The sequence below is a fragment of the Equus caballus genome, chromosome 7 (genome assembly GCF_041296265.1).
Source record: "Equus caballus isolate H_3958 breed thoroughbred chromosome 7, TB-T2T, whole genome shotgun sequence".
NCBI classification, from domain to species: domain Eukaryota; kingdom Metazoa; phylum Chordata; class Mammalia; order Perissodactyla; family Equidae; genus Equus; species Equus caballus.
In genome coordinates, this window is record NC_091690.1 from 34,633,365 (window position 1) to 34,658,879 (window position 25,515).

A 25,515-nucleotide genomic window follows, 5' to 3' on the forward strand; every position below is an offset into this window, starting at 1 on the left:
TTTGATGTCTTAAGTTGCTAAAGTTGCTTTTGGTCTATAATTCCCACTTCATCCTCCCGCCCTGCCTTTCTGAGTTTTTTTTCTCTTGTAGTTTATTGGTAGAAGAATCTAGCTGGTTTACTCTATAATTTTCTTTAGTCTGGGTTTGCTGATTACATCACTGGTACAGTTTCACGTTTCCTCTATCCTCTGTGTTTCCTTTACATACATACGTTCAGGATGCCAGTCCTGTGTCAATTATATGTGTTGCATATAAGCATTTAAAATCATAAATTTCCCTCTGAGTACCACTTCCTGCCACAAATTTTCGTGTGCTGTATTTTTGTTATATGGCTCAAATTTTTAAAAAAATTTTTTATGACTTATTTTTTGACCTATGGATTATTTAGAATTATGTTTCTAAATTTCCAGACCTTTTGGAATTGTTTTTATTTAAAAACTTTTGAGATATAGTTTATATATCATAAAATTCACCCTTTAAAGAGTACCCTTCAGTGGTTTTTAGTATATTCACAAAGTTGTGCAACCATCACCACTGTCTAATTCCAGAACATTTTTATCACCCCAGAAAGAAATCATAGTCGTTAGTAATGACTCCTCATTATTCCTCCCTCAGCCCCTGGGAAACACTAATCTACTTTCTGTCTGATGGATTTGCTTATTCTGGACACTTAACATAAATGGAATTGTGTAATATGTGGCCTTTTGTGTCTTTTACTTCATGTTTTCAGGGTTCATCTATGTTGCAGCATGTGTCAGTACTCCATTCCTTTTTATGGCTGAATAATCAATTGGATGTGTATACCACATTTTGTTTATCTATCCATCAGTTGGTGGACATCTGGGTTTTTTCTACTTTTTCTCTATTACGAATAAGGCTGCTGGGAACATTATTGTACAAATTTTTGTGTGTCCATGCATTTTCAGTTCTCTTGGGTATATACCTAGGAGTAGAATTGCTGGGTGGTAATAGTTTTATGAATATTTTTTATTGATTTTTAGCTTAATTGTATTGTGGTCATAAAGCACACTTTGTATTGTTTCAGTACTTTGAAATTTGTTGAGTCTTTCTTGGTGGTTCAGAATATAGTTAATTTTTGTAAATATTCCATCTGTGCCTAAAAGGAATATGGTGTATACAGTTATTGGATACAGACTTCTATGTACGTGATCAACTCAGGTAATCATATTCAAATTTTCTATATCTATGCTGCTTATTCAATGAATTACTGAAGAAGTAAGTTAAGATCCACTATGATTGTGAATTTGTGTATTTCTCTTTATGGTTCTATTAATTTTGCCCTATGTATTTTGGGGTTTTGTTCTTAGGTTATATACAGGTGCAGACTTGTCATGTCTTCTCAGTGATTAAACCATTTATTTAGAAGTGACTCTCTTTCTAGACATAGTAATGCTTTTTGCCTGATGTTATTACAGCTCCACAAGCTTTCTTTTGGTTAATGTTTACATGGCGTATCTTTTTTATCCTTTTCCTTTTAACTTTTCTAAATCATATGTAAAATGTACCTCTTTTAATTATTTTTTAAATCCAGTCTGACAATTTTTGTCTTTTAACTGGAGCGCTTATTTCATTTGCACTCAATGTAATTACTGATATATTTGGATTTATTTCTGCCATCTTACTTTGGTCCCACTGGATTTATATTGTTTTCTACCTTTTCTGTCTTGCTTGGTATTTTCTTTTTATTTATTCCTCCTCCCTTAACTTGAAACTAAAACTTTTCTATTTTTGGAGGGGTTCTCTAGAATTTACAGTATACATACTTATCAAAGTCTGAAGTTAACCCCTTGTACTCTTTCTGGACAATCCAGGAATCTTATGCTTTTCTAGTTTATATACTATTGTTGTTGTGTGTTTTAATATTATGTGTGTGTATGTAAATATGTCTATATAAATGCTTTTGAGAAAATTGTAGCTTCACATGTAGTTGTGAGAAATAATACAGAGAGATCCTGTGTGTTCTTTACCCAGTTTCTCCCAATGGTAATGTCTTGTAAAACGATAGCATAACCAGAATATCAACATTGATATAGTCAAGACAGAACATTTCCATCACCACAAGAATCCCTCATGTTGCCCTTTTATAGCCATACTCACTTCCCTCCCATCCTCTGGGAACCACTAATCTATTCTCTATATCTATAATTTTTTTTTTCTGTCTTTCCCTTTTTTTTAAGTTTTTTAATTAAGGTTATGAAAGTTAACATCCTTGTGAAATTACAGTTGTACATCATTATTAGTCATGTTGTAGGTACACTACTTCACCCCTAGTGCCCTCCCCCCACCCTTTCCCCTGGCAACCACCGATCAGTTCTCTTTGTCCATGTGTTAATTACCACCTATGAGTGGAGTCATACAGAGTTCGTCTTTCTCTGTCTGGCTTATTTCACTCAACATAATACCCTCAAGGTCTATCCATGTTGTTGTGAATGGGACGACTTTGTCCTTTTTTATGGCTGAGTAGTATTCCATTATATATATATATATATATATATATATACACACCACATCTTCTTTATCCAATCCTCAGTTGCTGGGCACTGAGGTTGGTTCCATGACTTGGCTATTGTGAATAATGCTGCGATGAACATAGGGGTGCATGGAACTTTTGGAATTGCTGATTTCAGGTTCTTAGGATAGATACCCAGTAGTGGGATGGCTGGGTCATAAGGTATTTCTATTCTTAACTTTTTGAGGAATCTCCATACTGTTTTCCATAGTGGCTGCACCAGTTTGCATTCCCACCAACAGTGTATGAGGGTTCCCTTTTCTCCACAGCCTCTCCAACATTTGTCACTCTTGGTTTTGGATATTTTTGCCATTCTAACAGGTGTAAGGTGATATCTTAGTGTAGTTTTGATTTGCATTTCTCTGATAATTAGTGATGATGAGCATCTTTTCATGTGTCTATTGGCCATCCGTATATCTTCTTTGGAGAAATGTCTGTTCATGTCCCCTGCCCATTTTGTAATTGGGTTGTTTGATTTTTTATTGTTGAGTTGTGTGAGTTCTTTGTATATTATGGAGATTAACCCTTTGTCAGATAAATAACTTGTGAATATTTTTTCCCAATTAGTGGGCTGTTTTTTTGTTTCAATCCTGTTTTCCCTTGCCTTGAAGAAGCTCTTTAGTCTGATGAAGTCCCATTTGTTTATTCTTTCTATTGTTTCCCTCATGTGAGGGGTTATGGTGTCCGAAAAGATTCTTTTGAAACTGATGTCAAAGAGTGTACTGCCGATATTCTCTTCTAGAAGACTTGTTGTTTCAGGCCTAATCTTTAGGTCTTTGATCCATTTTGAGTTTATTTTAGTAAATGGTGAAAAAGAATGGTTGATTTTCATTCTTTTTCATGTGGCTGTCCAGTTTTCCCAGCACCATTTGTTGAAGAGACTTTCTTTCCTCCATTGTAGGCCCTCAGCTCCTTTGTCAAAGAATAGCTGTCCATAGTCTATATCTATAATTTTATCATTATAAAAGTGTTATATAAATGAAATCGTACAGTATTGTAACCTTTTGGGATTGCTTTTTTTGTTTGTTTGTTTTCTGTGAGGAAGATTGGCCCTGAGCTAACATCTCTGCCAGTCTTCCTTTATTTTGTATGTGGGATGCCGCCACAGCACACCTTGATGAGTGGTGTGTAGATCTATGCCTGGCCTCCGAACCCACAAACCCCAGGCCACCAATTCAGAGCATGCAAACTTAACTACTACACCACCAGGCCAGACCCCTGAGATTGCTTTTTTTTATTCAATGTAATTCTCTGGAGATTCACTCTGGTTGTTAATCCCTTTTTATTGCTGTGTAGTAGTCCATGGTATGGATGACTAACAGCTTGTTTAACCATTCACCTGTTGAAAGACATCTTGGTTATTTCTACTTTTTTGGCTATGGGGAGTACAGCTGCTGTGAACACTTGTGTATAGGTTTTTGTGTGAACATATTCCTTATTTCTCTGGGATAAATGCCCAGGAGTGCAACTGCTAAGTCTCATGGTCGTTGCATGTTTAGTTTTTAAAGAAACTGCCAAACTTTTCCAGAGTGGGTATACCATTTCATATTTCCACCATCAATAAATGAGTAATCCAGTTTCTTCACATCCTCACCAGCATTTAGGGTTGTCACTATTTTTTATTTTAGCCGTTCTGTTTGATAGGTGTGTAGTAATATCTTGTGGTTTTAATTCTCATTTTCCTGGTGGCTAATGATGTTGAATTTTCATGTGCTTATTTGCCACCTGTGTGTCTGCTGAAATATTTCTTCATGTCATTCATTCATGTTCTAAGTGTATTTTTTTTATATTGAGTTTTGGAAATTCTTTGTGTCTTCTAGATACTAGTTCTTTGTTGAATATGTGGTTTGCAAATATATTCTGTATCTTGCCTTTTCATCTTCTTAACAGGTCTGAAAACAACAAAAGTTTTTAATTTCAGTGAAGTCCAATTACAGTTTTTCCTTTTATGGATGATGTTTTTGGTCTGTTACACAAAGAGTCTAATAATCTTTTGTCTAGGCCTAGATCTTGAAGAGTTTCTCCTATGTTATTTCTAAAAGTGTTATGATCTGTCATTTCACATTTAAGACTGTGATACATTTTTTAGTTAATTTTTGTGTAAAGTGTGAACCTTAAGTCGAGTTTAAATTTTTTGCCTCTTAATATCCAGTTGTTCCAATATTGGAAACTTTTTCTTTCCTCCATTGAATTGGCACCTTTGTAAAAAATCACTTGGGTGTATTTGTAGATCTGTTTCTGGATTCTCTGTTCTGTTCCATTGATGAATATGTCTCTCTCCCCAATAATACCTCACAGTCTTGTTTACTATACCTATAGAATATGAATTCAGGTAAACTGATTCCTTCCACTTTGTTTATTTCAAAATTGTTTTAGCTATACTAGTCTTTACCTTTTTGTATGAATTAATCTTCTCTGTATCTATATATATCTTGCTGGGTTTTATTTTTTAAATTGTGGTAGAATATATGCAACAAAATTTATCATTTTAACCATTCTTAAGTGTCTAGTTCAGTGACATTCAGTACATTCACATTGTTCTACAGTCATCACCATCATCTATTTCCAGAACTTTCTCACCTTCCCAAAATGAAACTCTCTACATATTAAACAATAACTCCTCATTACCCATCTCCACTAATCCCTGGCACCCATCATTCTACTTTCCGTTTCTACAAATTTTAATACTTCTAGTCCCTCATATAAGTAAACTCATACAATATTTGTCCTTTTGCGTCTGGTTCATTTCACTTAGCATTTGTTTTCAAGGTTCATCCATATTGTAGCCTGTATCAGATTTTATTCCTTTTTAAGTCTGCATAATATTCCATTGTATTTATATACCACATTTTGTTTATCCATTTATCCTTTGATGGATATTTGGATTGTTTCTACCTATTGGCTATTGTGAATAATGCTGCTGTGAACACGGGTGTGCAAATATCTATTTGAGTCTCTGCTTTCAGTTCTTTTGAGTATACACCTAGAAGTAGAATTGCTGGGTCATATGGTAATGATATTTTTTAGTTTTTTGGGGAACCACTATATTGTTTGCCAGTGGCTAGACCATTTTATGTTCCCACCATCCTAAAGTTATAGCAATATATTTAGAATTAATACCAACTTAATTTGGGGGTAGAAGAGCTCTAGTCCTTTTCAGCTTTGCTCTTTCCCTTCCCCATTTTATTTTATTGATGTCACAAATTACATCTTTGTATATTGTATACCCATTGACATAGATTTATAATTACTTTTTTATGCATTTGTCTTTTAAATCCTGTGCGAAAATAGAGTTACAAACCAAAATTATAATAATGTTGGTTTATATATTTGTCTATGTCTTTATTAGAGATCTTTGTATTTTCATATGGCTTTGTTTTACTGACTATCATTCTTTCATTTCAACTTGAAGGATTCCCTTTAGCATTTCTTGTAGGGCAAGTCTAGTTATAATGAATTCCCTTAGGTTTTGTTTATCCAGGAATGTGTTAATTTATCTGTCTTTTTTTATATTTCTTGGTGAGGAAGATTGGCCCTGAGCTAACATCTGTTGCCAATCTTCCTTTTTTTTTTTCCTCCCCAAAGCCCCAATAAATAGTTGTATATCCTAGTTGTAGGTCATTCTAGTTCTATGTGGGGTGCTGCCACAGCATGGCTTGATGAGCAGTATGTAGGTCTGCCCCCACGCTTTGACCTAGCGAACCCCGGGCCACTGAAGCAGAGCACATGAACTTAACCACTTGACCATGGGGCCAGCCCCATGTCATTTTTGAGGCACACTTTCACCAGATAAAGAATTCTTGGTTGACATAGTTTCTTTGAGACCTATATTTATCACCCTGCTAACTTTCGGCCTGCAAAGTTTCTGCTGGGAAATTGACTAATAATTTTATTGAGGATCCCTCATATGTGAGGATTGTTTTTTCTTGCTGCTTTCAAGATTCTCTCTTTGTCTTTTGACAGTTTAATTATAGTGTGTCTTGGTGTGGGTCTTTTTCAGTTTATCCTACTTAGAGTTTGGTGAGCTTGTATTTGTAGATTCATGCCTTTCTTCAGATTTGGGAAGTTTTTGACCATTATTTCTCCAAATAATCTCTCTGTCCCTTTCTCTCTTCTCCTAGGACTCCAATAATATGCATATTGCTTAGCTTGATAGTGTCTCATAAGTCCCTTGAGCTCTTCAGTTTTCTTCTTTCTTTTTTCTTTTTGTTCCTCAGATCCAATAATCTTAAATGACCTATCTTTAAATTTGCTGATTATTTTGCCTGTTTGAGTTGGCTGTTGAATGTCCATAGTGAATTTTTCAGTTATTTTATATTTCTGCTCTGGAATTTGTTTGGTTCCTTTTTGCGATCTCTGTCTCTTTGTTGATATTCTCATTTTATTCATATATTATTTTCCTGATTACTTTCAGTTCTTTGTGTTTTCCTTTAGCTCTTTGAGCATATTGAAGACTGTTGTTTTAAAATCTTGCTCTAGTACATCCAGTGTTTTTGTTTCTTTAGGGACAGTGTCTGCCACTTTATTTTCATCCTTTGAATGGGCTGTTTTCTTGTTTTTGTTTTTTTGGATGCCTTGTGATTTTTTTGTTGAAAAGAAGGCATTTGAAAAAACAGCTCTTCCCATGGTGAGAAACTAGCTCCATGCTGAAAAAGACTGTCACTAATTAACAGGGTGTTTTCTGAGCCTTGAGATCAGCCTGAGGTGAAGACTTGTGTCTTCTCTCATCTCTTCTTGGCATTCATCTTGCTTGGGCTTGTGTGCATCCTTTTTCTACTTCCCCATATACATAGCTGCTTTTAAATATCTTAACTTCTCAAAAAGTCACACCTCAGCTGCTTCTCCTAGCTTTAGATGTTCTATTGTATTCCTATGCCCATAATCTCTTTCTCAGACATCTATTGTCTGTAATCCCCCTGCAGCTTTCACAAGCACTGTTCACTGCTTCCCATGTTTTTTTCCAGCCTGACATCTGAGTTATTCTGCTTTTCCTTACCTGAGCTCTGGAGTTGATTGTGACAGAGCAGCACCTTAGGCAGCCCCCAGACCGGTTAGAATGTTGCAAATGAGGTCTGCTCTGTTCACTCCAGTTGGAGGGAGTGTATTGGCAGTTGGGCTGCTGCTTCCTCCTGACTGTTCCTTGTGGAAAAGGGGATGGGACAAGGATGAATAACAATGCCATGAAATTTTCTACCTTTTTTAAGGTAACTTTTTCTTGATTGAGTGTTCACTTGTTTGCTATAGATCTTTGACTGTTTTCCAGAGCTCCTATAAAGTTATTTTAGCCAGTCTCTTGATTTTTTTTCTTTAATGTTTCTTGGGGGGAATGAGGGCCTGGAGTTATATACTATTTCGTTGTCTTGCTGACATCACTCGTCATTGCTGGTCTTTTGATAGCAATTCTGTTAAACCTGTCTGTCAATTTAGGGAGAATTGACATCCTATTGTGGTGAGTCTTCCAATTTTTGAACACATTATGTCTCTCCACTTTTGAAATTTTCATTAGCATCATGTAGTTTTCAGCCTTCTTTGCCTATGCATATTTTGTTAGATTTATATTTAAAAATTTATATCATTGGAAATGATACTGTATTTTTAGTTTTGGCATATAAGTGTTCATTGCTGGTTGGTATATAGAAGTACAACTGATTTTTGTACATTGATATGGTATTCTATGACTTTGCTGAACTCACAATTAGTTCTAGGAATGTTTTTGTAGTTTCCTTTAAATTTTCTGCTTGGAGCATTACGTCATCTTCAAATAGGGACAGTTTTGTTTCTTCCTTTCTAATCTTTAGTCCTCTTATTTCCTTCTCTTCCCTTATTGCACTGACTGGAACTTCCAGCACTATGCTGAATAAGAGTGGTGTGAGCAGGGACCGGCCCCGTGGCAAAGTGGTTAAGTTTGTATGCTCTGCTTCAGTGGCCCAGGGTGTGTGGGTTCAGATCCTGGGTGCAAACCAAGCACCGCTCATCAAGCCATGCTGTGGCGGCATCCCACATAAAATAGAGGAAGATTGGCACAGATGTTAGCTCAGCAACAATCTTCCTCAAGGAAAAAGAAGAGGATTGGTAACAGATGTTAACTCAGGGCCAATCTTCCTCAAAAAACACAAAAAAACAGAGTGATGAGAGCAGACATCTTTTTCTTGTTTCCTCTCGCAGGGGGAATCATTTAGTCTTTCATCGTTAAGGATAATGCTATCTGTAGGGTTTTTTTTTTTAAGTTGAGAAAATTCTCCTCTGTGTTTTTCTGAGTTTTATTAATGCATGATTGTTGAATTTTGGTAAATGCTTTTTCTGTATGAATTGATAGGTTATTTTTTTTCTTTAGCCTGTTAATATGGTGGATTACATTGATTGATTTTCAAATATTGAGCCAGCCTTGCATCCATGGAATAAACCCCATGATCATGGTGTATAATTCTTTTTATATGTTACTGAATTCTGTTTGATAATATTTTGTTCAGGATACTTTAATTGTATTCATGAGAGATATTGGTCTGTTGTGTTTTTATCTTTCTTTTTTTTAATACTGTCTTTGGTTTTGGTATCAGGGTAACATTCATTCTTAAAATAAATTGGGAAGTGTTTCTTCCACGTTTGTTTTGTGGAAGAGATTGTGTAGCATTGGTGTTAATTTTTCTTTAAACATTTGATAGAATTCTCCAGTGAAACTATCAAGGCCTTGAAATTTCTTCTGGGGGACTTCTTAGATTATAAGTTCAATATCCTTAATAGTTATAAAGCTATTTAAATTATCCATTTCATAATAAGCAAGTTGTGGTAGTTTGTAGTTTTGAGGAATTGGTTCATTTTGTTTCAGTTGTCAAATTTATGTATATGGAGTTGTTTGTAGTAATCTCTTATTATCTTTTAGGTGTCTTCAGGGTCTGTTGTGATATCCCCTGTTTCATTTAGATATTGGTAATTTGTATATTCTCTTTTTTTCTTTGTCAGTCTTGCTAGAGGTTTGTCAGTTTTAACTAATCTTTACAAAGAAAAGTTCTTTTTTTTTTTTTTAAATTTTATTTTTCCTTTTTCTCTCAAAGCCCCCCGGTACATAGTTGTGTAATTTTAGTTGTGGGTCCTTCCAGTTGTGGCATATGGGGTGCCGCCTCAGCATGGCCTGACCAGCAGTGCCATGTCCACGCCCAGGATTCAAACCAGCGAAATCCTGGGCTGCCGAAGCAGAGTGCGAGAACTTAACCACTCGGCCATGGGGCCAGCCCTGAAAATTTCTTTGTTTTATTGCTTTTCTCTGTTTTTCTGTTTTCAGTTTTATTGATTTTTGCTTTTATCTTCATCACTTCCTTTTTTCTGCTTACTTTGCGTTTATTTTGCTTTTCATATTCTAGGTTCTTGAGGACAGGAACTTTAATTGATTTGAACCTTTTCCTATTTTCTACAGTGTGTATTTACTGCTTCAAATTTTCCTCAGCCCTGCTTTAGCTGTGTCCCACAAATTTTGATATGTTGTGCTTTCTTTTTCATTCAGTTCAATGTATTTTTTATTTCCCTTGATAATTCTTCTTTGACCTATGGATTATTTAGAAATATGTTCTTTAATTTCCATGTATTTGGATATTTTCCTGTTATCTTTCTATTGTTGATTTCTAGTTTGATTCCATTGTATTTGGCGAACACAATCTATATGATTTTCGTTCTTTTATAGTTGAACTATGTTTTCCAGCTCATGATATAGTCTCTCTTGTGTTTTCCATGGGTACTTGAAAAGAATGTGTACTGTTGTAGTTGGGTGGGGTGTTATATAAATGTTGATTAGATCCTTTTGGTTTATGGTGTTTTGAGTTCTATATCTTTGCTGATTTTCTGTCTAGTTGTTTTTCTTTATTGTTTATTGCTGCTTTACCAAATTACCACAAAGTGAGTGGCTTAAAACAATACAAAATTATTATTTTACACTTCTGTAGGTCAGAACTCTGACACATGTCTCCATGGGTTTAGATCAAAGTATTGGCTGCTCTGCAATCCTTTCTGGAGGCATTTCTTTGCCTTTTACAGCTTCAATGGGTTGCCCACATTCCTTGGCTCATGGTCTCATTTCTCTAATTTCAAAGCCAGCACAGAGGATCTGATCCTTCTCACACTGCATCATTCTGACCTTCACTTCTTTCTCCCTTTTCTACTTCTAAAGACCCTTGTGGTTACGTTGAGCCCATCCAGATAATCCAGGATAATCTCCCTATCTTAAAGTCAGCTGGTTAGCAAACTTAATTCCATCTGCAACCTTAATTATCCTATTCTGTGTGAGGTAACATATTTTTTTGTTTTGAGGTTTAGGATGTGAACATTTTTCTGCCTACCACAGTGAAGTTTCAAGGTTCCTTTTTTTTATTATTTCCTTTCTGTTTAGGATACTTCCTTTAGCCATTCTTTTAGGGTAAGTCCACGGTGACAAATTCTCTTAGTTTTCCTTCATATGAGACTATCTTGATTTCTCCCTAATTCCTGAAGGATATTTTGCTGGGTATAGGATTCTTGTTTGACATTTCTTTCTTTCATCACCTGAAAAATGTTATGCCACTTCCTTCTGGCTTCCATTGCTTCCGATGAGAAATCTACTGTATTTCTAATTGTTTTCTCCCTGTATATAAAGGTTTATTTTTGTCTGACTGTTTTAAAGTTTTTTTCTTTGTCTTTAGTTTTTAGAAGTTTCATTATGATGGTTCTTGGTGTAGATTTCTTTAGATTTTTATTGTTTGGTGTTTTCTCAGCTTCTTGAATATGTAGTTTGTGTCTCTTCCCAAATTTGGGAAGTTTTCAGCCATTATTTTTTTGAGTACTTTTTCAGTCCTGCTTTCTTTCTTCTCCTCTTTTGGACTCCAGTGACATGAATGTTACATCTCTTGTTATAGTTTCTTGGATCCCTCAGGCTCTGTTCTTTGTGTTTGTATTTTTTTGTTTAGTTTCTTTCTTTTTCTCTTGTTCTGATTGGGTAATTTCTATGATTCTGTCTTCTGGTTCACTTGTTCTTGCCTCTCTCCTCCATTCTACTGAGTCCAATCCAGAGCTTATTATTATGGTTATTATATTCTTTAGTTCTAAAATGTCGATTTTGTATTTCTTTATGTTTTATTTCTTTGCTGAAACTTTTTATCTACTGAGGCTTTCTATTTACTTATTTCAAAGATGTTAATAATTCTTCATGAAAACATATTTATCATGGCTGCTAAAATCTTTTTCTAATAATTCTAACATCTCTGTCATCTCAATTTTGGCATCAATTGTATTTTTTCATTTAGTTTGGGATCTTCCTGGTTCTTGATATGAAGAGTGATTTTTCAATTGAAACTTGGACATTTTTGTAGTATGTTCTAGACTCTGAATCTTATGTAAGCCTTTTGTTTTAGTTGGCTTTTTGCAACACTGCTCCAGCAATGAGAGGGGACATTACCTTGTCACCATCAGGTGGAGGTAGATATCCACCTTCCTCATTGGCCTCTGTTTTACTGCTTTGCAGGGGTGGAAATTCCAGCTCCACATGTGGTCTCTGCTGATACTACAAAGGGGTGTTGCCTGATTACTGCTGGGTGATGGTGAAAGTCCTGATTCCCACTAGACTTCCTCTGATATCACTTCACTGGGGATGGGAAGCTCCTCCATTATTGCTGAGTGGAGGTGGAGGTCCTGGCTTCCCATGTGGCCTGTGCTGACACTGTTTGGCAAGAGTCTTGTTACTAGCTTGTGGGATGAAATTCCTGGCTCCTTACTTGGCCTTCTCTGACACAACCCCAGTAGGGGTGTTGGGCACCTAAATTACAACCTATTTAGGGTGGAAGTGTAGTCTCCTCACTAGCGTGGGTAGGGGTGGGACTGTAGTTGTTTCTGTGTTTAGCTGTAATAGAGTGGTTACTGTCTAAAAGTTTCTGTATTGCCAAATAACTTCTTACCTGGTTCTTTGTTTAGAGATAGGAGGCTTTTGTTGCCTTTTTTTTGTCTTTGCCCATTGATATTTCCAGATTACTGGATTGGTCAGCTCCATATCTAGAATATATGAGGTTAAAAAAAAAAAAATCAGGGAACTCAACACTCTGTCATTCCTTGGGTCCTGAGTTTCCTAGCTGGTCTAATTCTTGTCTCCCCTTTCTGACTCTTGTGTTTTATATATAAATGTTCAGGGTTTGGGTTGTATTTAGAGGGAGAAATAGGGGAAAGTACGTTTATCCCATCTCCCAGAAGCAGAAGTTTAAATGGGTGTAAGTTTCAGTGTAAATATATGATACATTTTAATCCTTTTAGAGAGTATTATTTTATTCATATAATGTAGATTGAGCCATATATATTTCTTTCTTTATTTTTTCAGATATTTTTGCTCTTAATTCCTTCTTATGGACTGTCTGGGATCATTTTCCTTTTGTTTGAAGTTTATCTTTCTTAATTTCCTTTTAGTGAGGATCTGCTGGTGGTGAACACTCTTAGTTTCACTTGTCTGAAAATGCTGTATTTGACCTTAGTTCTTGAGGAATATTTTTTGTCTGATAGAGGTTTCTGCACTTGTAGTTGTTTTGGCACAGTGATAATACCATTCCATTATTGCTGATGAGAAGTTAGCTGTAAGTTTATTGTTTTTTTCAAGGGAATCTCTCTTTTCTCTCTGGTTAATGTTTTAGATTTTCTTTTTGTTTGAGGTGACTGCAGTTTCACTATGCTAAGTATATGTGTAAATTTATGTTTATTTACCTTCCTTGGGATTTGTGGGGCATATTCAGTCTGTGAATTTTTGCCTTTCATTTTTCTGGAAAACTCTCCATCACCATCTTCTCAGGTATTGCCTGTGGCCTATTTTTTGGTCTCTTCTTTTTCTCAAATTCCAGTTAAACTTGTCTTGACCTTCTTACTGTCTTCTGTGTCTCTTAATCTCTCACTTATCTTTTTGTCTCTGTACCACATTCCAGATAATTTCTTCTTTTTTAGTCCTTGTACATAGTTTTATATATTTAAAATTCCAATCTGAAGTCTCTGTGGATCTGTGTGTTGTTTCTACTCTTACTCATCATTATTTCCTTCCTTCCATGCTAGTTTATCTTTTATATATGCTGCTCATTATCCTTGAAAAATTATTTTTAAGAAATAAATTGGGGCCTGAAACGAAGAAGTCTTCAACCAGAGAAGATGTGCATTTGCTTCTACTGTGTACTTTTAGGTATTACCACTTTGGAACCACTTTAAATAAAGTTCAACACTTGAGGTTTATTGTACTCTTCAAGAAATGGGAATTTGGACTTAAGTTTTCTGAGAGGGCTGGTTTATTTCTGGTTCACCATTACATTGAGGATATAGCCACTAGAGGGTCTCTACCTCTGTGTGGGCTGTGGGTTTAAATTTCTGTTCCTTTAACCCCATAAGGCCATCATAATAAAAGTTTCAGGGAGCCAGGCCAGTGGCGTAGTGGTTAAGTTTGTGTGCTCTGCTTCAGCAGCTAGGAGCTCACAGGTTCGCATCCTGGGCGTGGACCTGGCACTGCATCAAGCCATGCTGTGGTGTTGTCCCACATAAAATAGAGGATGATTGGCACAGATATTAGTTCAGCAACAATCTTCCTCAAGCAAAAAGAGGAAAATTGGCAACAGATGTCAGTGCAGGACCAATCTTCCTCACACACACACACACAAAGTTCCAGTTTCCTGGAACTGTCAAATGCTCACAAGGAAAAAGTGGCTTCAGTCATTTGCTTAACTTTCTGTGTTCTGTTTTCCTTTTAACTTTGGCCTGTTAGTTTCATACCATCTTGTTAGTTTTTTGGATCTTTTTTTTTAAGCATTTTTTAAAATGAGTTCATAATAGTTTACCTCAATGTGAGATTTCAGTTGTACATATTTCTTGACTGTCATCACGTAAGTGCTCCTTTCACCCCCTGTGCCCACCCCCCCACCTCCTTCCCCTGGTAACCACTGAACTGTTTTCTTTGTCCATGTATTTGTTTATATTCCACAAGTGAGTGAAATCATCCAGCGTTTGTCTTTCTCAGACTGGCTTATTTCGCTTAGCATGATTCCCTCTAGGTCCTTCCATGTTATTGCAAATGGGATGAATTTGTCTTTTTTGTGGTTGAGTAGTATTCCATTGTGTATATATACCACATCATCTTTATCCAATCATCAGTCGATGGGCACTTTGATTGCTTCCATGTCTTGGCTATTGTGAATAGTGCTGCAATGAACATAGGGGTGCATATGTTATATTGGATTATTGATTTCAAATTGTTTGGGTATGTACCCAGTAGTGGGATAGCTGGGTCCTAGGGTATTTCTATTTTTAGTTTTTTGTGGAATCTCCACACTGTTTTCCATAGTGGCTGCACCAGTTTGCATTCCCACCAGCAGTATATGAGGATTCCCTTCACTCCACATCCTCTCCAACATTTGTTATTTTTTAGTCTTGGTGATTATAGCCATTTTAACAGGCATGACGTGGTATCTTAGGTGTAGTTTTGATTTGCATTTCCCTGATGGTTAGTGATGTTGAACATCTTTTTATATGTTTAGTGGCCATCTGTATATGTTCTTTGGAAAAATTTCTGTTCATCTCCTCTGCCCATTTTTTGATTGGGTTGTTTGTTTTTTTATTGCTCAGTTGTGTGAGTTCCTTATATATTATGGAGATTAACCCTTTGTCAGATATATGATTTGCAAATATTTTCTCCCATTGGTGGGTTGTCTCTTTGTTTTGATTCTAGTTTCTTTTGCCTTGCAGAAGCTCTTTAGTCTGATGAATTCCTGCTTGTTTCTTTTTTCTTTTTTCCCTTGTCTGAGAGGACATGGTATTTGAAAAGATCCTTCTTAGTTTGATGTCAAAGAGTGTACTACCAATATTATCTTCCAGGATTTTTTTTGTATGAGGAATATTAGCCCTGAGCTAACGTCTGCTGCCAATCCTTCTCTTTTTGCTGAGGAAGACCGGCCCTGAGCTAACATGTGTCCCCATCTTCCTCTACTTTGTATGTGAGACGCCTACCACAGCATGGCTTGACAAGTGGTGCCATGTCCGCACCCAGGATCCGATCTGGCGAACCCCAGGTCGCCAAAGCAGAACGTGTGAACTTAACCGCTGCGCCACCAGGCTGACCCTCTTCTAGGAGTTTTATAGTTTCAGGGCTTATCTTCAAGTCTTTGATCCATTTTGAGTTTATTTTTGTATATGGCATGAGATAGTGGTCTACCTTCATCCTTTTGCATGTGGCTGTCCAGTTTTCCCACCACCATTTAATGAAGAGATTATCTCTTCTCCATTTTATGTTCTTGGCACCTTTGTCGAAGATTAGCTGTCTGTAGCTGTGTGGTTTTATTTCTGGGCTTTCAGTTCTGATCTATTGATCTGTGTGCCTGTTTTTGTACCAGTACCATGCTGTCTTGATCACTGTGGCTTTGTAGGACATTTTGAAGTCGGGGATTGTGATACCTCCAGCTTTGTTCTTTTTTCTCATGATTGCCTTAGCAATTTGGGGTCTTTGGTTGCCCCATATGAATTTTAGGGTTCTTTGCTCTATTTCTGTGAAGAATGTCATTGGGATTCTGATAGGGATTGCATTGAATCTATAGATTGCTTTGGGTAGTATGGATATTTTAACCATGTTTGTTCTTCCAATCCATGAGCAAGGAATCTCTTTCCATCTCTTTATGTCATTATCAATTTCTTTCAGTAATGTCTTATAGTTTTCATTGTATAAGTCCTTCACTTCCTTGGTTAAATTTATTCATAGGTACTTTTATTATTTTAATTGCAATTGCAAATGGAATTGTATTCTTGAGTTCTCTTTCTGTAAGTTCGTTATTGGAGTATAGAAAAGCAACTGATTTTTGTAAGTTGCTTCTGTACCCTGCAACTTTACTTTAGGTAATTATTTCTGTTAGTTTTCTGATGGATTCTTTAGGGTTTTCTACATATAAGATCATGTCATCTGCAAACATCAAGAGTTTCACATCTTCGCACCCTATTTGGATTCCTTTTTTTTTTTTTTTGAGGAAGATTAGCCCTGAGCTAACTACTGCCAGTCCTCCTCTTTTTGCTGAGGAAGACTGGCCCTGAGCTAACATCGTGCCCCTTTTCCTCTACTTTATATGTGGGATGCCTACCACAGCATGGCGTGCCAAGCAGTGCCATGTCCGCACCCGGGATCCGAACTGACGAAACCCGGCTGCAGAGAAGCAGAACGTGCAAACTTAACTGCTGTGCCTCTGGGCCGGCCCCTTGGATTCCTTTTATTCCTTTCTCTTGCCTAATTGCTCTGGCCAAAACCTCCAGTACTATGTTGAATAAGAGTGGTGATAGTGGGCATCCTTGTCTTGTTCCTGTTCTCAGGGGGATGGTGCTCAGTTTTTGCCCATTGACTATGATGTTGGCTGTGAGTTTGTCATGTATGGCCTTTATTACGTTGAGTAATTTCCTTATATTCGCATTTTGTTAAGAGTTTTTATCATAAATGGCTGTTGGATCTTGTCAAATGCTTTCTCTGCATCTAGTGAGATGATCATGTGGTTTTTATTCCTCAATTTGTTGATGTAGTGTATCATGTTGATTGATTTGCGGATGTTAAACCATCCCTATGTCCCTGGTATGAATCCCACTTGATCATGATGTATGATTCTTTTGATGTATTGCTGAATTTGGTTTGCCAAAATTTTGTTAAGGATTTTTGCATCTGTGTTCATCAGCGATATTGGCCTGTAGTTCTTTTTTGTGCTGTCCTTGTGAGGCTTTGGTATCAGAGTGATGTTGGCCTTGTAGAATGTGCTAGGAAGTGTTCCATCTTCCCTAATTTTTTGGAATACTTTCAGAAGGATAGGTATTAAATCCTCTCTGAAAGTTTGGTAAAATTCCCCAGGAAAGCCATCTGGTCCTGCGGTTTTATTCTTTGGGATGCGTTTGATTATGGTTTTAATCTCTTTCCTTGTGATTGGTCTATTCAGATTGTCTGCTTCTTCTTCACTTAGCTTTGGGAGGTGGTAAGAGTCTAAGAATTTATCCATTTCCTCTAGGTTATCCATTTTGTTGGCATATAGTTTTTCATAGTATTCTCTTATAATCTGTTGTATTTCTGTGGAGTCTGTTGTTATTTCTCCTCTTTCATTTCTGATTTTGTTTATCTGAGCTTTCTCTTTTTTTCTTTGTAAATCTGGCTAGGGGTTTGTCAATTTTGTTTATCTTCTCAAAGAACTCTCTCTTTGTTTCATTGATCCTTTCTACTGCCTTTTTTGTTTCAATAGCATTTATTTCTGCTCTGATTTTTATTATTTCTCTCCTTCTGCTGACTTTGGGCTTTGTTTGTTCTTATTCTAATTCAGTTAGGTGTAATTTGAGTTTGCTTATCTGGGATTGTTCTTGTTTGTTAAGGTGTGCCTGTATTGTGATGAATTTCCCTCTTACTACAGCTTTTGCTGCATCCCATATGAGTTGGTATGGTATGTTATCATTTTTATTTGTCTCCAGATATTTTTTTATTTCTCCTTTAATTTCTTCAATGATCCATTGCTTGTTCAATTGCATGTTGTTTAGTCTCCACATCTTTGTCCCTTTCTCAGCTTTTTTCTTGTAATTAATTTCTAGCTTTATAGCATTATGACTGGAAAAGATGCTTGTTATTATTTCAATTTTTTTAATTTTATAGGGGCTTGACTTGTTTCCCAACATATGGTCTATCCTTGAGAACGTCCCATGCACAGTTGAGAAGAATGTGTATTCTGCTGTTTTTGGATGGAGTGTTCTATATATGTCTATTAAGTCCAACTGGTCTAGCTTTTCATTTAATTCCACTGTTTCCTTCTTGATTTTCTGTCTGGATGATCTATCCATTGATGTGATTGGGGTGTTGAGGTCCCCTACTATTATTGTGATTTTGTTGTCTTTTAAAGATTGGCACCTGAGCTAACAACTGTTGCCCATCTCTTTTTTTGCTTTTTCTCCCCAAATCCCCCCAGTACACAGCTGTATATTTTAGTTATGGGTCCTTCCAGTTGTGGCATGTGGGATGCTGCCTCAACGTGGCCTGATGAGCAGTGCCATGTCTGCACCCAGGATCCGAACCAGAGAAATCCTGAGCTGCCGAAGTGAAGCACATGAACTTAACAACTCAACCACGGGGCTGGCCCCTATTTTGTTATTTTTAATATCTTCTTTTAGGTTTGTTAATAGTTGCTTTATGAACTTTGTTGCTCCCTGTTGGGTGCATAGATATTTATAAGCATTATTTTTTTTCTTGATGAAGTGTCCCTTTGATCATTATATACTCCTCCTCTTTGTCTCTCTCTTTTTTTTTTTAGAGATTGGCACCTGACCTAACAACTGTTGCCAACCTTTTTTTTTTTTTCTTCTTTTTCTCCCCAAAGCCCCCCAGTACATAGCTGTATATTTTAGTTGTGGGCCCATCTAGTTGTGGCATGTGGGACGCCGACTCAGCATGGCCTGATGAGTGGTGCCATGTCCACACCCAGGATCCGAACCAGCAAAACTCTGGGCTGCCAAAGTGGGTCACATGAACTCAACCACTTGGCCACGGGGCCCCTGTTTGTCTCTCTTTACCTTCTTATCTTGAAGTCTACTTTGTCTGATATAAGTATTGTGACACCTGCTTTATTTTGTTTGCCATTAGCTTGGAATATCGTCTTCCACACCTTCACTCTGAGTCTGTGTTTGTCATTGGAGCTGAGGTGTGTTTCCTGGAGACGGCATGTTGTTGGATCTTGTTCTTTAATCCATCTCACCACTCTGTATCTTTTTCTTGGAGAATTCGATCCATTTACATTTAGGGTGATTATTGATGTATGAGGGCTTAATGCTGTCATTATATCACTTGTTTTCTGGTTTTCCTGCCTTTCCTTTGTTTTTCGTCCTGTGTTTTTTGGTCTACCCTTTGAATTATGTAGTTTTTTATGATGTGTTTGTTTTTTCCTTATTTATATTTTGCATCTCTGTTCTGCTTTTTTGTTTAGTGGCTACCCTGAAGTTTGTATTCAGAATCTTGTGTATAAGATAGTCCATTTTTTGATGCCCTCTTATTTCCTTAGTCTAAACCGATTCAGTCCCTTTCCTCCTCCCCTCCTAAGTTGTTTGTCTCATATCTTATTCCAACTTGTGTTGTGAGTTTGTGGTTAAAGTGACAATATTGTCTTTGTTTTTGATGTTTCCTTCTCTTTAGCCTAATGCTATAGTTGAATATTTGCTATCCTGTTCTGATTCTGTCTACCTATTTTTCTCCTTACTCTGTGTTTTGTGACCACTTTCTCCCTTTATTTCTTTTTTTAGGTATGAGGGCCCTCTTGAGGATTTCTTGTGGGGAGGGGGGTGTCTCGTGGCTATGAAGTCCCTTAGCTTTTGTTTGTCTGGGAATGATTTAATTTCTCCCTCATATCTGAAGGCTATTTTTGCTGAATAGAGTATTCTTGGCTGGATTCTTGTCTTTTAAAGTTTTGAATATGTCATTCCATTCTCTCCTAGCTTGTCAGGTTTCTTCAGAGAAAACTGCTGAAAGCCTGATAGGGGTTCCTTTGTAGGTTATTTTCTTCTGCCTTTCTTCCCTTAGTATTCTCTTTGTCATTCATTTTTGCCAGTTTCACTACTATATGCCTTGCAGTAGGTCTTTTTACATTGACAAATCTAGGAGATCTGGAAGCTTCTTCCACATATATTTCCATCTCTTTCCCTAGATTTGGGAAGCTCTCTACTATTATTTCTTTGAACACACTTTCTGCTCCATTATCCTCTTCACCTTCTAATTACCTACAATTCTTATGTTGCATTTCTTCATTGAGTTGGATATTTCTCAGAGACTTTCTTCATTTCTTCTTAGTTCTCTCTCCTCCTCTGTCTGGAGCATTCCAACATGTCTATCTTTGATTATGCTGATTCTCTCCTGTATGATGTCCACTTGAGCATTCAGGGAATCTGTATTTTGTTTTATCTCTTCCATCTCTAATATTTCTGATTGATTCTTTATAGTTTCAATCTCTTTTGTGATTGAGTTTTCCTGAACTCATTAAATTGTTTCTCTACATTCTCTTCTACCTCTTTGAGGTTTTTGATGATAGCTATTTTATTTTTTTTTAATTTTTTTTTTTAAAGATTGGCACCTGGGCTAGCAACTGTTGCCAATCTTCCTTTTTTTTTAAATTTTTTTTAAGGATTGGCACCTGAGCTGACAACTGTTGCCAATCTTTTTTTTTTTTCTGCTTTATTTCCCAAACCACCCCCCAACCCCCCTGTACATAGTTGTATATCTTAGTTGCAGGTCCTTCTGGTTGTGGGATGTGGGATGCCGCCTCAACGTGGCCTGACGAGTGGTGCCATGTCCGCTCCCAGGATCCGAACCCTGGGCCGCTGCAGCGAAGCATGCGAACTTAACCACTCGGTCATGGAGCCAGCCCCTTTTTTTTTTCTTTAAAGATTTTATTTTTTTCCTTTTTCTCCCCAAACCCCCCAGTACATAGTTGTATATTTTTCATTGTGGGTCCTTCTAGTTGTGGCATGCGGGATGCTGCCTCAGTGTGGTTTGATGAGCAGTGCCATGTCTGCACCTAGGATTCGAACCAACGAAACACTGGGCTGCCTGCAGCGGAGCGTGCAAACTTAACCACTCGGCCACAAGGCCAGCCCCTGATGATAGCTATTTTAAATTCATTGTCGTTTAGCTTAACTATTTCTGTGTCCTCAGGACTGAGTTCTGGGTGCTTGTCATTTTCTCTCTAGTCTGGAGATTAGATGTAGTGTCTGATGTTGGAAGGTTGGCTCTTTCTCATTCTGATATTATTTGGTTGCAGTTACAGCCTATCGCCACACAGTGGAGATCAAGAGCCACATGTTCTGAGCCCTCTGCCCTCAGCCGAGATGGCGCGTCGTGGGAGGGAGAGGGTTGCTTTCTCCTGCATGCAGTCTGGAGTTTCTCACTATCTGCTCTCCTGGGGTCTTGGCTTAATGAGGTCACCCCGTGTGAAAGCTTTCTCCCTGTTAGAGGGCTTCCCTCTAGGCTGCAAGGGCCCTCGGGAGTCCTGGGTGATCCTGTGAACGAGCGACCCCTACCCTGCTCCTTCCCTCATGGATCCTCCCGCGGCAGCGATTGCAGTCTTTAGGGAAGGGAGTGAAGTTCTCTCTTACCCTGTTCCAGCTCCTCCGAGGGGAACTCCAGCCTATCCACCCTCTGTCATGCGGCTGCTTGTCTCTCCAAGGTTTCTGTGTTGTTAGTGTGTCTTCTGTTGGACTATGGATGTCCCTTTTAGTTGTATGTTGGAGGGGAGAGAGGCCCAGGCAAGTTCACTCCACCATGATGCTGATCTCACTCCAGTTTTTTGGATCTTTTAAGATATTTTAAAATTTTCCAGTATTTTTAGTTATTTTTTTCAGTGTGACGATTAGTCCAAGTAGTCTTTCCAATGATTAATTCTTAATTGATGTTATTTTTCCTCTGAATAACTCAATATGTATTTCCTAAGAATAAGGACTTTCTCATAAACAACCTAGTTTAGTTTATAGAAATCAGGAAATTTAACACCGATATAATACTGTTCTTTAGTTGGTAGTGTATATTCAAATTTTGTCAATTATCCTGATAATATTCTTTATAAAAAATTTTCCTGTTGCCTTATGTTTAAGTTAGGATCTTGCATGGTTTTCATATATTCTTATTCTCCTTTAATTTAGAAATTTCCTCTTTGTATTTCTTCACCTTGACATTTTTGAAGATTATGGGCAAGTTATTTCAGATAATTTCGCTAAATTTTGTTTTGTCTGATTTCACAAAATTAGATTCAGGTTATGCATTTTTGATAGGAAGACCACTGTAATGACGATGTGTCCTTCTCAATTAGTGATATTTGGATTTTTGTTTACCATTTTGGTACTTCAGTTTGGCCCAACTAATTATTGTTTTTTTGATCTTCCCTTTCTGCCTTTATTTGAGTTAATCAAATGTTTTTTAGTATTTTATTTTAATTTTCTTCTTGGCTTTTTAGCTATATCTTTCTGTATTTTCTAAAGTGATTTTTCTGTAAGGATTACTATATTTTATCACAGTTGAATTAACATTAGTATTGCACTACTTCACTTAAAAATAAGAATATTTCAAAAGTGTAGTCCCAGTTAGCTCTCCTATCCTTTTTGCTGTTATTGTCATATATATCATATCTACATGAAAAATAATTTTAGCTTTAAGCAGGCCTGGCTTTTAAAATCAGGAAAAGAAATAGTATACATGTCTTAAATTTACCTACATATTTACTATCTCTAGGTCTTTACATTTCTTCCTATAGATCAGAGTTTCCATCTGGTGTCCTTTTCCTTTAGTGCAAAGAAATTCCTTTAACGTTTGTTGTGCAGGTCTGTTAGTTGTGAGTTTTCTTAGTTTTTGGTTATATGAAAATGTCTTTGTTACCTTCAGTTTTGAAGGATCATTGTCTTATTAATAACATTTGGCTGACAGATTTTTTTTCTTTTATGGCTTTAAACATATCGTTCCTTTGTTTTCTGCTCTCCATTGTTTCCGATGAGGAGTCAGTCAAGATTTGTATCAGTGTTCCCCTATGTACCTATTTAATGTATCTTTTGTTTGGACCAATTTTGAGTTTTTCTGTTTATCTTTCAGTAATTTGACTAGTGTGTGCCTAAGTATTTTTCTTTACATTTATCCTACCTTCAGTTTGCTGAGCTTCTTAGATGCATAAGTTTATGTTTTTCATCCAATTTGAGAAAATTTTGGCCATTATTTCTTTGATGCTTTTTCTGTCTCATTATCTCTTCGTATTCTTCTGGGATTCCAATTACTTATGTGTTACGTTGCTTGGTATTGTCCCATGAGTCATTAAGGTTTTGTTCATTAAAAAAATTTTTTTTCTCTGTTTTTCAGATTGGTTAATTTCTATTGCTCTATCTTCAAATTTCTATCTTTTATGTGGTCTCCAATACACTGTTAAAACCACCTAGTGATTTTTTTCAGTTATTGTACTTTTCAGTTCTAAAATTTCCATTGGTTCTTTTTTGAAGTTTTAGTTTCTATGTTGAGATTCACTATCTGTTTATTAGTATGACACTTTTCCTTTAGGTTCTTGAACATATCTCTGACAGTTGCTTATTACTTTCGCTCACTAATTCCAACATCTGGTTCATCTTGGGGTCAGTATTGGGTTTTTTTCCTTGTCTGTAAGTCATAATTTCCTGTTTTTTCTATGTCTAGTAATTTTTTATTATATAGTGGACATTGTAAATGATGCATTTACAGATATTCTGGATTCTGTATGTTCCTCTGAAGAGTGTTGACTTTTGTTCCAGTAGGGAATTAACTTGGGTTGATTTGAACTCTAAACTCTGCCATCTTTGAGGTGGACAGCAGCTAAAATCTCTACTCAGTTCTTTCACCTTCCAGCTGCTATTGTTGTTGAACCTGTGGAGTCATTGATCAGCCAAGAATTTGGTCACAGTTTATACTCAAGCTTTGGGTCTTCTGTGGCTCATTTCTTTCCAGGATTTCTTCCCAATTTTACAGCTGCTCTGCCAGCCCCAATCTATATTCTCTGAACCCTCAAACCAGTAAACTAGATTTTTGCCACCATGTAATATGTGGATTGAGAAGTACCCTCAGGAATAAACCCACAGACCTGCAAATCTCACTTAGCACTCTTCCTATATTTTTAGGTGTGACTTCTCTCCAGGCCCTTTTGAGGAACTTTCAATTAATTCTTATTTTTTGTCCAGAATTTATAATTGTTATCTGAAGGAGGGTTAGTTCAACCAAACTATTTCACCATTAACGGAAGTCAGACCTCCCCTCCCCTTAAATTTTAACAGCATATTTGAATTTACGTTGTTTCCTCAACATATATAGCTAATAGATTTAGCTAATATGTATCCCCTTCCCTCAAAAAAAGGTATCAATATTGTTAGTAGGATTTCATTTCTCTTCCTTCCCCCTGGTAAACTATATTTCAAGTTGAGAATTTGGGATTTTAGTTCCAGGTTTTTGGCCTATAATTTTGAATGCCAGTTTATCCAGGGATTCAACTATATGTTCAAAATAATTTTCACTCCAAAATTTGAAAAGGAGCCTGAATGTCTCTGGGCTGCCACCATTTGTTTCAGCTGTGGCAAAACTCTCCAGTCTGTCTTGATTAGGATCCTGTAATCTTAACATTTTTGTAAGATTTTTTTCAGGATTAAAAAAGAGAGCATAGGTAAAACTGCTAAATTCATTGCATGGCACAAAGTACATGTTCTATAAATGCTAGTTATTTCCCTGTTCACACTCATGATTATGTTTATAATCATCATGGAAATACACATCTGAAATGAGTGCCCAGTCCATTCATTTGGTTCAAAGCAAATACCTACATGCTTAAATCCATGGGTGAAAATAATAACCGTGGCTTGTATTTCTCTATTAGAGTAAAAGCAACTTTTAAATGTGTTGTCAATTTCAATATTCCGTATAAAAAATAAATATGAATGTAAGCGTCATTGAGTTTTAGACAATGGAAATTAAAGTTATATGCTGAGAAATCTAAGATACTAATAAATGATTGTTAAAACAAAAAAAAAAAGAGGGGCTGGTGGTGTAGTGGGTAAGTTGGCATGCTCCACTTTGGCAGCCCACAGTTCACAGATTTGGATCCCAGGTGTGGACCTACACACTGCTCGTTGAGCCATGCTGTGGCAGCATCCCACTACAAAATAGAGGAAGATTGGTTACAGATGTTAGCTCAGGGCCAATCTTCCTCACCAAAAAATAGATAAATAAAAATAAATAAAGGGTTAATGTCCTTAAAAGAAGAAAAGAAATGTGAAGATAAGTTCCATTGTCTTCCAGTCTACGGTTATTGCCAGTGAAGAGCCTGTTACCAATATGTTTTGTGGGGAGGGACCATAATGTGTGTGTCTGTGTATTATATAATTTTGAAACTTTACCTATAGTAGAATTTGTTTCTTGGTGTACTATTCTAGGAATTCTTAGGCATGAAATCAAAAGCCCTATCCACAAAAGAAAAAA

The 25,515-nt window shown here is 36.7% G+C and overlaps 1 long non-coding RNA gene across 2 annotated transcripts in view; it reads left to right on the forward strand.

Annotated features, from left to right (window-relative positions):
- The first annotated feature begins 7,614 nt into the window (after nt 1–7,614).
- The window catches only part of LOC111774243 (uncharacterized), a 34,205-nt gene continuing 16,304 nt past the window's right edge, over nt 7,615–25,515 (forward strand). The window contains exon 1 of one of the 2 annotated variants that reach the window (XR_011440544.1): nt 7,615–7,735. This is a non-coding gene — a long non-coding RNA (uncharacterized lncRNA). The remainder of the gene's footprint in view (nt 7,736–25,515) is intronic. The other variant, XR_002809113.2, reaches the window with a different exon arrangement.